This window comes from Vicugna pacos, chromosome 29 (genome assembly GCF_048564905.1).
Source record: "Vicugna pacos chromosome 29, VicPac4, whole genome shotgun sequence".
NCBI classification, from domain to species: Eukaryota; Metazoa; Chordata; class Mammalia; order Artiodactyla; family Camelidae; genus Vicugna; species Vicugna pacos.
In genome coordinates this window covers 22,336,292-22,351,074 of record NC_133015.1, presented here as the reverse complement: position 1 = coordinate 22,351,074, position 14,783 = coordinate 22,336,292, and the positions used below count along the sequence as shown (strand labels likewise).

The following is a 14,783-nucleotide window of genomic DNA, read 5'->3' as shown; positions in this document are numbered from 1 at the left end:
CCTCGTCGTTACACTGCTCAGGCCTGATCAAGCCCCTTTCCGGGTGAGTCCTAAGTCCCATTAAACCCGGAAACAATTTCCAGAAATGTGTTCCCAAGAGCACTCCCGTGGGAAATACCATCTGGCTTTGTGGCTTTACGGGGTCTTTTAAACAAAGTTTCCTGCAAAAGAAGGAAGCAAATCTGTGCTGGAGTGATTCGTTAGTGAAACAGGCTCTTCTGGGTCTGGGTCTTTGATGGCACCTCGTAGGTGTCCGGGTCCACAGTTGTTTGGACTTGTCTCGGCTAAAATTCCACAAGCCAAGGGAGAAGGTCAGTGTCAGAGCAGAGTGTAAGTGACTTGTCCCGCAGTTATTAAAAGGCTGATGCTCACTCCTAGCCCTTTGTCCCTTCATTTTGATATTTTCTGTGTTTTAAAGTAACTCACATCCTGCCCTCCTGTTAATGTCATCTACAAACTTAGTAAGTTTGCTCTCGCTTGGCCTCTGGGTCTTTAGTGAACTAGCCCTGTCCCTTAAGAAGGAAAGGTCTCACTGATAGCTCAAAGGCTGATATTTGTACAAGGCGACACTGTTTTCCCAGATTAACAAAATGATGGGAGGTGGAATCAGAAGTCGTGAGAGAGTGTGTCTGTGACTGGTTGCCTTTCCACGCCAAGGGAAGTGTTCATCTAAAAGGATTATCCCATAGTTGCTGTTCCTAAAGTCAAATAGGTTTATATTTGATCGTTATTTATCCTGATAATGAGACAAGAATAAATGACATATTTCCAGGAATTCTCAGAACTTCCTTTGAAAGCTGTGATTATGCGTAGCACTCCGGAAGAGATGCTGGCACCCTGTCCATGTGAGCTCTCCCGGCGCCGCGGCCCCCCTCAGCACGGCCAGCTGCACGCTGGCCTCCGGGGCGTACGTGCTTGACCAGGAGAGTCCACGTTCGTCTCTCTTGAACCCCAGGTGTGGGACGCCAGGCCTCTCCTCCTAGACCCGCGCACCGCAGGGGCTTTCCTTGCCTAGTTCCGTGGACGGGTCGGGCTTTTGGTGCGCTGACAGGCACTGGGGCGAGAGACACAGCCACAGGCGAAGCAGCCCGGGGTCAACAGGGTTAGCAGTCAGTGGGAGTCACGCACTGCTGTGAACACCCGACATGCGTTAATTTACTTCCTCCTGATTTAATGTCCATCGGAGCTGGGCGATACCCCCTTTTACAGACGAGGAGACTGAGACACAGGGAGCTTAAGCCTCTCACTGAAGGACATTTCGCCAGTCAGGTATTGGCAATGTCCAGGCCCAGCAGGCGCCTCTCCGGGCATCGCACCGCACTGCCGTCTGATGAAAGGCAGCAGGAGAGGCGGTCCTCATCGGCGTCAGACTTCTGCAGTGCTCTGCGATCACCCGTGTGTCGCTATTGGAAAGTTTGTTGTTGTTGCTTTAATGTGTAGTTGCATCACCGTAGATTCTAGGGAAATTTATCTTTTTCAGAATCGGTGACTCATCTTGACCGGCACTGTTTTCTGAAATATTCCACGGCTCACCTGCTGGTGTCCACCCCCATGCCCCACACTACCCAGTTTCTAAAAAGACGACTTTCCGGGCTCATTTCCCATTTCCTTTAGAACTACGGAAAGGAATTCCTCTGCACGTCCTTGTAATGTTCTGCATGTGATGTTAGCAGAAGCAGAACAGCACAGTGATTGTGACCTGGGCTGTGGAAGTCAGGCCTGGGCTAGAATCCTGCTTTGGCCACGTGGCAGCCTGTGGAAAACTCACTCACTCGGGCAGTGGGTATTTGTAGCCTCGAGTCTGGGCTCTGGAGATGCAGAGCACAAGCAGACGAAGGCTGCTCTGATGGAACTTCATACTCATATAGGAGACAAACAGTAAATCCAGAAAGACACAACAATCCTGCTGGACCCACCTTTAATGTGTATCCAGAACATGACCAGTTCTCCCCACCCCACTACTGTCACTGAGCTCAGACCCTGGGATCATTGCAATGGCCGGTTAACTGGCCCCTGCAACCTGTTCTCAGCAGAGCATCCTTCCAGAGGTGCCTGTTGTGCGTGGAGAGAGTCGTGGTCCTGTGGTGGCTCCCTGTGCCCACCTGGTGATGCCTTCAGCTCTCCCACCTCCTTCATCCCACACCAGCCACGCAGGTGCCTCTGTGCTGGTCCTCCCATAGCACCCCTGTGATCACACCCTCCCCCCCCCGTACAGCTTTGCTGAGATGTCCCCTTTTCAGTGCAGCCCTCCCTGTCCGACATGTCAAATCTTGCCTTGATGTAGGAGGAGCCGACTTAGCCATTGAACAGGCGATTGTGCCAGCCCTAAAATCCAGACCAGAAATGGGTCTTTATACTCCAGGAGTTCTGTGGCCCGTCCCTGGAGTAAATCAGCCTGTTTCCAAGGTCTGGAAGTCCTCCTCCTCACAGAATGATGTTTGGATGTGTCATGACAGGTAACGTAGAGATAGTAAATGAATGATGATTCAGCCTCTCGGGAAGAGATACGGAAGAGACAAGCCCATGACCTTATTCTTGTCCAGAGTGTATTCCATTTCAGGCTAGTGATTCTGGATTCCAGAGGCTGGAGGATGAAATGAACTGTAGAGCATCCAGAATGGTTGGTTAATTCAAAACCATTTCAGGCTTCTCCTTAAAGTGATGCACACGGCCCTGGGGGGCTGGCTGCCTCTGGGGTCCAGAGCCTAGCGGTTCCCTCAGGACCTAAAGAAAAGCCAACGAGAAGGCCAGGAAGCGGGTGTCTTGGGACCCCACGGGCTGGCTGAAAGCCAGGCACCTCTTTTGTGTTTATTTTATGGCCTTTTTGTGCAGCTCTGTGCAGTATCCTTTAAGCAGGAAAAATAAAATTGGATAAAATCAATAGTAGGCAAACCAATTAGGAAATCTAAGTGAAGAGGTTTCTCTGAGTCTAACAAAGCAGGAGGCACGCCAGCTCCGTGGAAGGGATTCCGTGCTGGGCTTTCCTGGCGGCCGGAGGACACAGATTTGGGAACAAAGAGCGGTTTATTCAAGTCCACTCCCCCGAGGGACAACCCCTGCACCAACGTTCAGGAAGAGTTACAAAGGGGAAAGGTGCAGGGGCCTCGGTCTGACATCTAAGCACAGAGAAAGCGACTGCAGAAAGCGGGGGTGGCAGGTCTGGGGGCGTCCTTCACCTCTCAGCACCTCGAGTTCTGCACTAGGCAGATGTGCCTGTGGTGTCGGATTTCCCCGTTCAAGTTCTAGCCCCACTTTTTCTGGCTCAGGTGGAGTGAGGGTTTTCTTAGGCAAATGATCGAACATCTCAACATCTTGGGGCCTCAGTTTCTTCATTCATAAAATGAAAGATCATAACAGCTCCTACCTAATTGAGTCATTGTTGGATTTGATGTAATATTTACAAAATATTAATTTGTGAAGCCCCTTGCAACAGTTCTGGTGCACAGTAAGCACCATCCAGGAGTTACTTCTCTAATCATAGCTGTCATGTAGTTTGTGCCTAATGAATGCGTATATGCATAAACGGCATCTCTTTACAACCGGAAGGCATTTTTGCAGCTTCCTTATTTAATCTGCATTGAACTTGATAGGGACTCAGGTTCCCTCTTTCATTAGAAAATAAAAAAGGATTAAATACAGGACAGCATTTTTAAAAATTAATTCAAAAAGTATCTATCTTTATAAATACACAATATTGGGAAATCTCTTGTCCTCCAAAAAGTGAGTATGAGAAAGATTCTAGAGTAAGATCATTAGACATGAAAAAGATATACCCTGTGTGCACAGATGTCATTAACTTTAAGTTTTTTAAGTTTACGCAGTTCTCATACACCTCCTTACTGATAATAACGCCATTTCCCTAACCCTCAGGGACTTAATTTGACCTGTTCCTTTTCTCTTCTCTCCTCTCTGCCCTGACCTTATTCTGTGACATCCCTTCCATACCTTGGATGAATGAGTTCATTCTGTCTTGGAAACGCCCATCCCACTAGTCAGGGCCGGCCAGGGTGATAAACCAAGAAGCAAGCATCAGTCTCTGGAGACTCGCTGACACTGAGAAGGGAAACATCCTGGGGCGTTCAGATTTCAGACACGCTTCCCATCCCGCAACTGGCCACCTTGTTTTGCGGGACCAAATGGCAGCTTCAGGGCACTGCACCAGAAGGTTCCCGATGGGCTAGTTCAGGTGGAGAGCTTGGTGGCAAATGATTACTTCTGAGCCAGGGCTGTCCGTGGAGGGGGCGTGGCCGTGGTATGAGGTGCAGAGAAGCTTCCAGAGAGGCCTCACTGAGGAGAGTTTTGACTCAGCACAACTCTGATTTTCAGTTCCAAATCAGCAGGCTTTGCAACAGCTCCGGCTATGAACATCTTCCTGGCCCCTTTGGTGACAAACTCCAGAAATTCTCTCTTGAACCTGAAAAATGTGGTTTGAAAAGTACCTTTTTTTTTTTCCACAGCTGTACCTGAAGATGTTAGTTTGATGCAGCCTGGGGAAGCTGTTTCCCTTTTACTATTCTAAAACAAGCAACGATAATAGTGATGATACACTTAAAAAAAAAAAAACCCACTCAACCATATTTGTGCTTCTAAGCTTTAGTCTCCTCTCTCGATTCTCATTTTAACATTGCCTACAGACGTTATTCTTATGTATTACCTTAAACGTTCAGGATTGATATTATTCATGAGTTTTCTGAACAAGGGGGATAATAGTATCCTCTGGGCGCCAAACACTCCGAGGGGTGCCCACCCATGTGCCTGCTGACTCAGGACGGCAGGACTCAACCCAGAATGGCGGAGAACCGGATGGGGGCCAGGCAGCATCACTCAACAGCTGGCACCTGCTCTCCTTTCTCTTAAGATTTGTCTTCATTGGAGTTTGAGGGGGAAACGCGGGGTGTGCATTGCTCATTGTGATAGAGGGTCAGACTCTCCAAATAACTGGCTTCTCCTCGGCGAGGTTTGGGGAAACTTGGTTGAAATCAAGCCTTTAACTCTTCTTGTGGGACCTTGCAGCCTTGCGACCGTTGCCATAGAACATGTTCCCACAGCGCCGACGCCCCTGTGCCTCCCGCCGGCCTGGGGGCGGACGCTGCGGGCTGCGTTGTTCCTCAGGCCCCCCTTGCGCGGGGCGGGGGGGGGGGGGGGCAGAGGGGGTGGGTGAGGCCGTGACCGGCGCGGCTCCCCCGCGTCTGCCAAGCCCGACATCCCGCTGAGCGCTTTGCACCTGTTACCTGGTTTTCCATCCCAGCCACCCGGTAAGGTGGCGTCTGCGTGCCGTCCTGGGGCGGCCAAGGAAGCCGAGGTGCAGGTGTGGGTAAGTAACCTGCGTCGGGGACACGCAGCCCGTAGGCGACAGAGCCCAGGGTTAAGCCAAGTTCGGGCTTATGATGAGTCCACATTGGTACTGTCACCGAGCAAGTGAGCAAAACGCCCTGCCTCCCAGACTCGTGCCCCTGAGTCCGAGGGCGCCTCCCGCCGTGGCACGCGGCTTCCGACGGAGCGAGGACGCAGCAGAGGCGCTGCCGGGGCGCGCGAGGAGGCGGCCGGGCTGCGCCCCCCCGTGGACGCCTTCTCGCCGAGCCGCCGCCTGCCCGCCCCGCCGCCTCCTTCCCCGGGTGGCTCTGGGAGGCCTTCGCGCTGCGCCGCTTCTCCCGGGGGCTTCCCCTTCCACCCTCCTCATCTCGGGTTCCGTGTCGGAATTGCCCTGTTGACTGCTCAGTAGTGGAGAGTGACGGACAATGTAGGGATAAGAAGGAACCAGGAGAAATTCCAGCCAGGGGACCTCGGGAAGGACGCCTGGTGTTTCCGCAGGTAACTTCTTTCTCTGTGATTGTTTCCAGTCATTTCTTCCCCTTTTTTAGGGGAGGGTAGAGGGCGTGGGAAGTAATTAGGCTTACTTATTAATTAATTTATTTATTTCTATTTTTTAATGGAGGTACTGGGGGCTGAACCCAGGATCTCGTTCCTGCCGAGCATGTGCTCTACCACGGAGCTCTACTCCCACCCTCAGTAACTCACTTCTGAATGAGAATCCGTGCTTACAGACAGCTGGATCCCACCCCAGAAGTAGCTGCCCCGTTGCTGTAGCTCCGGTCAGGTGTTCTAGAACTCGGAGGGACAGAGTACCAGCCCGTGTTGTTGAGGTTCTGATTTAGCTACCGAAGAGCTGAGTGGCAAAGAATCTACTACTTTCAGGACATGCCTCTGGGACCCCATGAAATTCCCAAGGTGAGGAAAGGAGCATGGGTGTGACTGGGGGCAGTTATGTGAGACACCGGAGGGGGCGGCTGGAATCAGTCAGCTGAGGTCATTGTCCATCAGACACAGGCCTCGCCCATCAGGCCACAGCACTTGGGTGGAGGCCGAGGGCTGGTGTTCGGAGCGTCCTCGTGAGAAGCAACCGTTGAAAGGATGCTCAGTGGACGCTGCTCTGGAGGCATATGAGAAACATGTTTCTCCCCTGACTTGCCATTTGACCATTCAGTCATCTCAGTACCAGTGCTCCTGGAGGCACTGATGCTGTGATGTCCTCAGAAAGCCTTCATTCTCATGCAGAGGACAGACGACAAAGGAGTAAGACTTCAGGCAGTGACAAGTTCATGCAGAGAAGTAAGCGTTGTAAGAGGCTGGGGAGAGGTGGGAGTCCAGATGCCATGCACCTGCTGGTCGGAGGCGGGAGTGGGGTGAACACGTGGGTCCTGGACCTCCTTGGTCCCTGTACCTACATGGTAGATGCGGCTTAAATTGTCTCACTGACAGAAGAGCATCGTAGAGCCTCTGGTTTCTCCTCATGTCGGTCTGAGAAGTGTGGTCGAGTTCAGCAAACCAAGGAAAAGCTACTTGAATTCTATTCAGTGTTTGGTTCCCAGATTCCAACCGTCCGTCAGAGAATGCTCCTTAGACAAAGTCTTGAATCTAAAAAAAACGTGTATTGTAGGCCGGTGCAGCGTTTCAAACTCATTTTTTTTTATTATTGTGTCACTTGAATTGCCCAAGGAGTAGCCAGACAGCAGAAATTACACAGCATTTAGAGCCTTTGTACTTAGTCTGTGTTTCAGGTTGACTTTGTAAGGAACAGTGAGCCAGGCCTCCGCACCCTGGGTAGTCAGTGTACGGTAACCCCGTCTTCATTTAGAAACCAGTCCTGTTCTGTCAAGTTACTGGTGGCCTCTGCTTGTCTTTCCTGCACTTTGTAACCTACGTCGCAGCGGTTTTCATCCCAGGTGTTCCAGCGTTTCTGCCGCATGCGGCTGACCCCTAGTGCACAAACACCCGCACGTCTTCTTCCTGGAACGCCTGACCCCGGGGTCGGTCCGGGGCGGCTGCTCTGAGCTGCTGAGCAGCTGCTGTGACTCCTCGTGGGCAGAAAGCTAGAGCCGCCCTTGGCCGCTTCTTGGCTGAGGTGGGGGGCGGGGGTCCCCCTTTTCTCCGATTGCTGTATCTTTTCTTTGCAGGTTTATGTTTCCTATCTAAGCACATCCTCTGTAAGCCTCCCAAGCAAAGTGCCTGGGGAGGCTGCTTCTGAATCGCGGCGTGTCTGACAAGGGTTTTTATTGTGCCTTCGCGCTTGAAGCAGGATTGCCCGGGCATAACGTTGTAGGTTAAGAAGCACTTTCCCTCCAGTGTGAGGGCCTGGCACTGCTGTTTTCTGAATCAAGTGCTGCCCTCAGGAAGCCCGGTCCATGCAGGCACCTGTGTGAGTCCTGGATTCCTCTCGAAGCTCGGTGAGCTCTTTATCCTGATGATCTGAAATTTTACAGTCCCGCCCTTCCATCTCACTAGCTGCTTACTGTCATTTCCTAAATAATTTCTCCCCTTCCATAGTCTTTGTTCTCTTTGCCTAGAATGTTAATTATGTGAATATTGGACCTTCTGGATAAATCTCAGTTTTGTCATGGAAGAAATCTTTGTATCAATTAAATATTTAATTTCCAACTCTTATTTTTCCCTCTTTATTTTTTAAGAGCATTTGGGTTCTTAATTTAGGGCTGCAGCAGCCTCACGTATTTCTCTAGACGATTTCCTAGACCTTTTGAAGTTTTCATCACATGTCCTTTGAATTTCTCATTTTCCTCCAAGTTCCTTTTTTTTTTTCCTGTTTGATTACTCGAGCCTCTGGCTTTCACGTGAGATGCCTGGCTGCCCATGAACACTTCAAAGGGAGTTGCTGAGCTTCTGACGGGATCTCAGTGTGTGAAGTGGGGTTGCTGATGGCAGGACGCACTGGATGGTATTCTGTGGGAGCCAGATTTCTCCAGATTGGAACCCCGGAAGTTCAGTAGGTGCCCCGTTCCCCTCGTCCCGACATGAACACACATGTAAACACATACACGCGCACATACACACACCTCTACTCGAGACTGATCAGCTTCTTCAGAGGGAGAAAAGTTCCTTCCTGGAAAGCATCGTCTGCCCTGCAGCTGGCGTGGGGGGAGCTCGGGGGGGTGGTGAGCTACAGGGCCCCGACTCAGCACCTTCATGGGAACTCAGTCCTGCCTTCGGCCCCTTTCTGCCCACCTGGGGGTCCTCTGGGCAGTGGTGGGTGGGGGACTGGCCTCGGTGCCATGTCACGGAGGAGCCTCGGGGACCCCCCAGTACTGTGCTTGGGGTTTTAGGGGCTCCTTATTTTCAGCTTGGCTTCTCAGCCCTACTCTGGCCTGTCCTGTTCCAGGGTCCCGCCTCTTTGGGGGGTGTGGCCGGGAACACCCTGTCACTTTCCCTGGAATCTCCCACTAGACACTTGGGGTGTGAGGCCCATTAGGTTAGTTACTCCCCGTCCTTCCCCTTTGTGTCTCTCTTGCTCTTTTTGCCTTTTTTATTATCTTACTCTCAATTTAACAGGGAAATAAAGGGGGATGAACAAAAGAAGTCACTCTATTCTTCTGAACCCAAAGTTACATTTGGAATTTTTTTTCACTTTCTGTAATATATTTAACCTTGTGTGAATCATAGCAGTCAGTTTTGTCAGCTAATAATATTCTCCGTACGATTTGTCCATCTTTAGGAGCCATTGTGCAGAAAGAGCTAAACTCTAACACATGAACAGGACACAGTACAGATGTTCATACGGATGGTGATTATGAATTACCTGATGATTAACGTGACTCTGCTTCGTGCAGATGATGGAGAAGAGTTTATCACCTGGTGCTAGACCATTTTCATTGCTGCTCTGATGATAGATTCTGAGATACGGTTTCCATCTGCACAGACTTCCTTTGGAAGACAGAATAAAAGCAGATTCCTAACTTAATTAATAGTGTGTGTGACAGGGATTCAGTTTTGTTCAATTTCTGTGGAAGATGTTATTCTGATTCTTTTTACAAGTGAGGAGGATTTGATATCCATACAGGAAAGGGTTTTAAATTTTATATCCTCCCTCACAGCTCTGCTAATCTGCTTATTACCTTGTCTCGTTTGTATCTAGTTCTGTTTTTTTTTTTATTTGGGAAGGGGGTGGTCCCTGGTTAATTAATAAAAATGTCAACCTAGAGTCATTGATAATGGAAGCACTTAACCCTGAAAAAACAAAAACAAAACAAACAAACAAACAAAAAACCGGGTTCCCAGGTCACCTCTTCTTGGCCACGAGGGCTAATAATTAGGCCTGGGCCGGTTCTGTGGATTAGGGGCCACATACACTGGCAGAACCTTCACACCGGATTAACTAGGATGCTCAGTCACACTGCAGTAAAATGAACTGGACCAGATGGGCCTTTTAAGTCCCTTCTGACTCTAAAATCTGTGAAACCTTCAGCTTTTTTGATCGCAAAGCACATGGGCCGTTGCTCAGAGGACGTACGTGATTGGTCTGTTCCTGGGTTGCTCTGTCTGCCCGAAAACCTTCATCCTCAAAGCCAAACACTAGTTATAAATAGAGACTGTGACTCCACGTCGCATTGCCCACCTAACTGTTCTCGCGAGGCCTTGCTATAACCTTTGCTTACAGTCGTAAAATCCCGGAAAAGCCGTCATACCCCGTTCCCTAGTGACCTGTGTCACGGGAGGTGGAGGACGGAGAGGGACACGTTCTGTACTGGTCTGGGGCATCTTTGAGACAGACCAGAGGCTCAGAGAAACGTTATTTATTTATTTATTTAGCCTCACTAATTCTCAAACAGGTGACCATGTTTAAATGGAGCTAAAATTTCCAAAGTGAGTGTTGTTTTGAGAACTTTGCTGACCACGTTACACACGTCTCTGTTAGAATGCTCATCAAAACAGAATGAATGAGGTAGACTTAGGAAAGATCTAACATGATATTTCTGAATCTTGTTCTTAGTAGATTACAGAGAAACTGGGGAATTTAAAAAGAAAAGCAAGTGATTCCTTTGTCAGTTTGGTAGACCAAGAAGGCAGTTCTACTCCAATCCTCTTCTCTTTGTTGCTGATTATTTGACAAAACACATACAGGACTTGTGTGCTATAAACCACAGAAGTCTGATAAGGGAAATCAGAACAGGGCTGTATCGATGGAGAGACATCCCATGTTAACGGACCGGGAGACTCACTCTGGTAAAGGTGCCGGTTCTCCCCCCAGCGCTAAGCCAGTTGAATGCGGCACCCCTCACAATCCCAGGCAGGTATTTCTGTAGGCATGTTTTCTGTTTTGATGCATTTCTTTTTTACAAGAACATCTGGCCTTTCTGTGGGACTTGAGAACAATACATTGACCAGGGAGATGATTTTTCAGTAATACCAGGTACTTGTAGTGCTTTCAATTAGAAATAACACGTTTACGGCAAACAGCGAGTGCCTGCCCTCTGTGTGGGAGCCCCCATCCTCGGTCGTCTCTGTAGTCAAGTAATCAGCAGGTAAAGACGCTGTTATTGTCCACGTGTCACAGAAAGGAAGACGGAAGCACAGAGGGGGAGAGGTACTTGCCCGAGGCCACCGAGCTAGCAGTACGGAAGCAGGGTTCACATGTAGACCAACTTGAGTCCGAGTCTGCTCTCACTCAGTGTTCCTGCCCCTCCAGGGGTCCTGGTGCCTCCTCGGTTTCAGCCAAGTGCCCTCTCAGAGAGCCCTGCTAATCCTCCAGCCCCTCACTGCCTAGTCCCTGCACGGCTCCGCTCCGCGGCTCCCCAGGAACACTCCGGTTCCAGCTGGAGCGCAGTGCCCAAGGACTGCGCTAAATTGCCCAGCTGAAAAGGAGTATTTGATACTTTCGAGAAAAACTTTTTTTTTTGGAAATTTTTATTTAAAAGAACCTTGCCCATCTGTCAGAGAAGGATGACTCTAGAAGCATTGTCGTTTGCCCTGCAAGTGGGAGAAATGGAGTTTGGAGCGACGCCTCGCTTCTTTTAGGTATCAGAGAAAAGAGGTCACCTCACAATGTTTATCATAATATTTGAAAAAAGCTGGCATTGAAAAATGAGGGGTTGACTATTGAGTCATTCTTTGTGCAAAGACTAGAAATGGACTACTGAATTATTTTCTGAGATAGACAGTAGCTTTTTTTTCCCTATGGTTTCCTTTTTCCAGTGTCTCCGTAGATAAATTTCATTTTAATGGTCAATTGTAGCTTGATCAAAGGAGCAGTGTGGTCTTTATATTATATGTATTGGGTTCATTTATTGAAGTGTCTTTCTACTTGTAAACACAGGAAGGCTCCTAACCTCCTTGAGTTCTGGAAAGAGCGACTGGAGTGATTGCAAGGACCTTCGTAAGTAAAATAGGTGAACATGAACATTTATAAACCTCCGTCTGTCTTTAAGGCTATTAAACAAAATAGAAAAATCCAATCCCCTCCCTCTAGAAATCGATAAAGAATAAAGAATATCACCAAACCACTGGACTCCCTCTAAGTTAATGGGAGAGGAGATGACATCAATCTGCACGTTCAGCTGGAGGCATAGACTTTGCATCCACAGTGGTTTCCAGCAACACCTCCCCGTCGGGAGCCCATGGCTTCCTTTCACAGGCGTGCCAGGTCCCAACTGCAGACGTCTATGACTCAGTTACTCGGTGTATTGCAGCTGCCAGTTAATATGTTTTCTAAAGAATTTGTGATGACATGAGAAACGTAAGCTGACACACTGCGTGCAAATATAACGGCTGTTAGCGCGTTTCTTACGAGACCGTCAGCTCTTGGTAACGTCAGATGCCGCCTCTGACCTCCAGTCCCAACCACTCCTTCCTCTTCCCTGCACGTCACCCCTCAGCCCAGCAGACGGCTCCGGACGGTGATTCCTTGGTCAGCCTGCAAACTCATGGGGGCAGCTGGGGAGTCTGTGCCCTGCTTAAAGAGCTCTACACTTTCTGTATATAGAAACATGCTGTATAAGAAGAGAATTCTGGGCCGTAAAGGATGTCAGAGATCAGCCATGGTGCAGAGCCAGGAGGACAGAAAGGAAAGGTTGACCACATTCCAGGGCACAGCAGGGTCCTTCTGCCTCTTCCTCCCTCCCCTCTCATTCGTTCACGCCACCTCACCCATACCCTCCTCTTCTTTGCTATCTCTTAGGAGACAATCCACTTACTAAAATATCCTGGCACCTTTCATTTTTTATTGAAGTGTAGTCAGTTGCAATGTTGTATCACTTCCTGGTGCACAGCATCATGATTCAGTCATGCATATACACACTTACATTCACCTTCATACTCGTTTTCTTACAGGTTACTACAGGATGTTAAATAGGGTTCCCTGTGCTCTACAGTATATTCTATTTAATTATTCTTTTGGTGATTAGTAACTTATACACGGTTTATATTCAGACTTGCCTTCTGTCTGTGTGTTTCCTCTGTCCTTGCATTCCCGGCTTTTGGCTTTGAACACAGTAAATCAAATCTCAGCAGCAAGAAAGGTGTCAAAGGACCACAGAACTTACTATGCGTCGGCCACGTCCCCTCAAGGACCCGTCCTCCACTGCAGAAATCCCCTCTAAAATTTCTTGGGCTGATGGGAAGCCTTTGTCTGCACGAGTCCATCCTGGAGTAAAAATCTCACTCTTTACAAAGGAGTCAATTCCAGTTCAGGACAATTGTAATTGTCCAAAAATTCTTCCTTCAGTCAGTCTGAAATTGCCTCTACCGTCTGTGTGGTTCGTCTGGTAGCATTTTCTCCAGCCCGTTAAAAAGAGCAGTGGCTAGCCGTGTCACTGCCCCCCCCCCCCCCGCAGTAAGCTAGGGCCTGGGGCCATCCCTGGGGTGCAGGTAAGGAACTCGAGGGTTAGAGAGACCTGAGGTCATGGGGGATAAAGGGTAGGGGTGGGGGGAGCCATGTTCTGACCCCAGACCCTGGAGGATGCACCTCCATGAGCCCCTTCCCCTTCAGGGTCACACCTGCTGTCTGGGCCCCTCTCTCCTCGCTGTTTTCTTCCCCCATGAGGTCTTCTGTCCTCTGTTCTCAGACGCCTTTTCCCCGTCCTCCCACTGGAATGGTTAGGAGTTACTATGCTCATTTCCCACTCGGGCACTCCCAGCCCTGGTGCCCTGGAACCCAGCTGTAGAATCGCTCACCTTGACTCTGAGTTGTGCAGTCTGCGGGCTGGCACGTCGTCAGACGGCCACACTGCGGTCTGTTTCAGTCACATCAGTGTCTCCTGCGCCTGGAACGTGCCTGGCCCCTGACAGGCACCAATGGTCTTTGTCAAAGGATGGAATTTCCTGTCCTTGGCTGTTACACACTCTAAATTCTTTGCTGTTTTTCCCCAGGATCTCTGATTCCCCTTTGATCAACCTGAGATTTACAGAAGCAATACATTCTTGCTCTGTCTTCCAGGAGGTAAAATTACAAGTCATCAGATAATTTGCTTTGGGCAGGAGGAGAAGCAAATGGGGAGTTGTCACACTGTCACTGTCAGGCGTTGCCTCTGTGGCAGGTTGGCATCTGCACCGGACGGTCACGCTGCCTCGCTGGGGTCTGCTTTCCTGCAGCAGCACCGCCACCATTTTTCTCACGCGTCAGCATCGGCAGGTGCTGTGTGCATCCACCCCAGACTCCGAGGGGGTCCTTAGGTCCGCCTTCACCCACAGCAGCGCCTTCCCCCCACTCCTTCAGAGCTGTCATCTCAACAGAGGTCTCCTCTGATGTCGCAGGCCAGCTGTGGAAAGTCCCACGCACCCTCCTGGCACCTGTAGGCCGTGACTTACCGCAGATTAAAGTTTCCACTTCTCGTTTTTATTCCTCCTGCCCAAAGCAAGTCATCTGATGAATTAGAATTTTATCTCCTGGAAGACAGAGCAAGAATGTATTGCTTCTGCTAATTTCAGGTTGATCGACGGGGAATCAGAGACGCAGGGGAAAAACGGCGAAGAGCTCGCAGAGTGTGTAGTAGCCAGGGAGGCAGTGTGACGTCTGTCCTGCGTCACCTGCATGGCTTTCCTCTTCCTGACGTATCGCCCTGGTCAGCTGACCAACGTGTGCTCAGTTCTGCTGTCTCAGCGAAGACGCCCGCTCTCAGTCCTACTCGCGCTTCCAGCCTCCGGCGCCTCCCAAAGCTCCTGGGCCCCGCCAGCCCCCATCCGCTCCGTTCTCTCCAGAACCCCCGCCGATCACTTTCCCAAAAACTCTTCTTACTGGAATCAGCAGCAGTTTCCACCCTGCTGAACCCTGGTGCTCCCCTTCTTGTTAGCACCTGCACTTCTCAAACTGAAGATTCTGCTTAATTATTTTTTGCCGCGTTTACGAGTTCCACGTAGTGCTCACTGTGTTCGCCGCCTGCAGATCGTAGGTGCTCGGTAAACGTTATCTTCTAATGAACAAACCCATTCCTGCTGCTTCCTGCGTTCCAGCTCTCCCGTCTGCATAAATGTGCTTAATCAGGCCCCGTGGGGGTCTGGCC

At 49.9% G+C, this 14,783-nt stretch overlaps 1 protein-coding gene across 4 annotated transcripts in view; it reads left to right on the top strand.

The window, feature by feature from the left end:
* Positions 1 to 14,783, top strand: part of FAM110B (family with sequence similarity 110 member B) — a 116,618-nt gene that overhangs the window by 87,521 nt on the left and 14,314 nt on the right. The window contains exon 1 of one of the 4 annotated variants that reach the window (XM_072951938.1): positions 6,097 to 6,228. The exons of the other annotated variants lie outside the window; for them this stretch is intronic. The gene's annotated coding sequence lies outside the window, so the exon portion shown is untranslated. Of the gene's footprint in view, positions 1 to 6,096; positions 6,229 to 14,783 lie in introns of those variants that run through there. 4 annotated transcript variants of the gene reach the window in all.